Consider the following 2,989-nt stretch of genomic DNA (forward strand, 5'->3'; position numbering starts at 1 on the left):
TGTTGCTGGTTTCGCTCGTCCACATCCTGGGGGTCTCTGGTGAGACAGTTTTACAACTTTCCCTCGATATGACATCTCTGCCTCCTTTGGCAGGCATAGGGAAAGAGGGACTAATGGGTGAGTAAAACACATGGTACTTGGCTAGTCAGTGTGGGACACTGGCTAAAAGGAAGACAGAGAGAGAAAAAGAGATAGATCGACGAGGAGATTAAGAGAGAAAGAAAAGGAGATAGACCTGTTGGGAGAATGCTGACATGAGGATGGCCTCTCCATGGAGAAAAAGCTGTTCGACCAGTTTTGTGTGTGTGATCTCTCAACAAACACAGCAGGCACACCCAACTGTCAGGCACGTGCTGACACACACTCAAACACACACACACACAGGTGAGGTGAGAGTGTTCGGTTTGGACACGTCTCCCGAGTGGGAGGTTTCTGGGGGTGCTGGGGGAGTTGAGATAAGGACTCAGAGGCGTTGAGCTAGAGCACCTAAAGGCAGAGCGCGAGCGTGGGACCTCAGGTAAGCCAGCGAGCCCCCTAACTCTCCCTTACTCTCCCTAACGCTCTTTTCCTGCTCCTCCCTTCCTCTGCTTTCCTCTCGCAGTCAGCCTTATCTGGTGCAGCCTCGGCGGAGGCAAAGTTTGTGCAAAAGTCGTAATTCTTCAGCCATGCTATGCCATGCCGCAAAAACAAAGCGCAGACCTGTGTAAATATCTGTGAAGGAGTGGTCTGTGTGCCTGTTGCCCATTTTGCAACTGCGATCTTCAAATCCTGACATGTGCATTGCGCTGTGTGGTTTTGCACAATGCCATGTTTACACAATGAGACAGTCAGACAAAGGACTTTTGTTTGAAACAGGGTATTTGTAGAGACAAACACACTTGCTGATATAAGTCAAAAATATTTGAGACCTGCTCAACAGGTCTGCTGGGAAACGTTCAGTGCAGAGGAATATTGTTAACAGAGCAGCAGGGTTAAACTGGGTAAGGTTAAACGATCATTTGAAATGTTTCCTAAAGATGGCCTCACTGATGGTGTCACAACACTAATTACATTTGGGTTGACATTATCATTTTTAACATTGATTGTTGAATCAGCAGTCTACAATGCTAACAAGTAATAGTTTCCCATATTCAATTGGTTGTCTATACGCGACTATAACTATAGTTGCGTATTACAAATGTTATACATTCAATTTACTTGGCAGGGACACCAATCTAACTATAGGTGTGTGTTATTTCCATTTTGAAATAACTTCCACTCTCAGTGGTATAATCATGTTTATAATGAATAATTCTGTGGTTGAACCCAAAAAGTATGCCATGAATTTGTCAATGTGTGTTCATGTGTGTGTGTATGCTTATGATGGTGGTGGTGACTAGGGGAAGAGTGTGTGCACCAATCCTGTGTTTATATGGAAATCCTAGTTCATACATATTCTACATTATATATTATATTAATACTTTTATACTTAATTTATAAACACAAATCAAGCCTGGCTTTAATACTTCATATAAAAACTCTAATTACGCCTGGCTTTCCGCCTTCAGATTTATTACAGGAAGGTTGCTCATGTATTTGTTTTGATTCAATTTATTCTTATTCGATTTTAGACATAAAGCACACACATTTCCCCAGTTCCATAGCTTATCATTTATTTATCATTGCCTTAATATTGAAAGTATAATTTGTATGTATTGATTTATGCTGTGGAAAAAAAAATTGTTTTGCCCTTCCATCCAGGGCAATTGTGCCTTGCCATGGATTTGCTAACCAAATGAAGAATGTTAAATAATTAAATTACTTGTAAATGCTCATTCAGGTTTGGACTTGTAGGTTTGGAAGAGTATTGCTATTTGTTTGTCAGTGCTTTTTACACCAACTTCAGGTACTGTTGATTTCACATGAACCAAAGATATAAGGAAACCCTGCTGCCATATGGTACCCCTAAAGTTCTGGCCAGGTACCAAAACAACCTGTAGCTGTTACTGCCAATCCACCACAGCCATTTAAGTATGAGTAGGGTACTTTCCTTCAGTAGGGTTCCTAAGACTGTCCTCCAGACTCCAAATGGTTGCATACAATCTGAAGATAAAGATGATGAAGAGATGTTCTTGAGATGTTCTCAATCTGACCCCAGCACCACCAATTAGCAGGTTCCCCCTCCAATCCTCTTTCTAGCCGAAAGCCAGTATTAGAGAATTGAAGAGTGTACCACGTGTTGTTTACGGAAAAAAAAAATGTCATCGGGGGCCGGCTACTCACATGTTGAGTGACACATCTCCTTTCATGACAGGTACACAGAGACATTCACACCTGCTTGCACCAGTGTGTAGAGAGCACCTTGTACACCTGGCTGGCCTGTAGGCTCCCCTAAACATTTATATCTGTTTACACTCATTCTCTGAGTTGTTTTGTTCCGTTCTGCTCCGATTCACAGGTGTACTGATGGCGGGACTGCTGGAGGCTGTCCTCACCATGTGTGTGTGTAAAATGGGCTTTAGCGTCCTCTGCCTCCCCATGGTCAGAGGATCCCTCAGCTCCGTGGGGCTGTGCTGCGGCTGTCTCCTGCTCTTCACCGACCTCACTATCACGGGTGAGCAGCCTTCTGCCTCCTGGTCTTATCTCCACCCGCTTCTCAGCTCAGCTCCCAGCCCCTTGCTATTCTTAGCTCACACACTTGCAGGCATACAGAGGGCTTCTCTGTTGTGTTGTGTTGTGTTGTGTTGTGTTGTGTTGTGTTGTGTTGTGATGTGTTGTGTGGTGTTGTGTTGTGGTTGTATGTGGAAGCAAAGAAGACATTTCCACAAAGAACTTGCCAGTTAAAAATCCGCTGCAGATGAAATCAGCTGTAGAACAAAGAACCCATCAAGGGCAGCTTAGCTGAAGCACCCCCACACTGGAGGAGACCTGCTTCTTTCTCCACCACACCAGCAGCTAGCGTTTTGGATATCGCCTCTTATTAATTATAGCCAATCTTGTTGGCTTTGAG

This window comes from Sprattus sprattus, assembly GCF_963457725.1.
Source record: "Sprattus sprattus genome assembly, chromosome: 10".
In the NCBI taxonomy this organism is placed as follows: domain Eukaryota; kingdom Metazoa; phylum Chordata; class Actinopteri; order Clupeiformes; family Clupeidae; genus Sprattus; species Sprattus sprattus.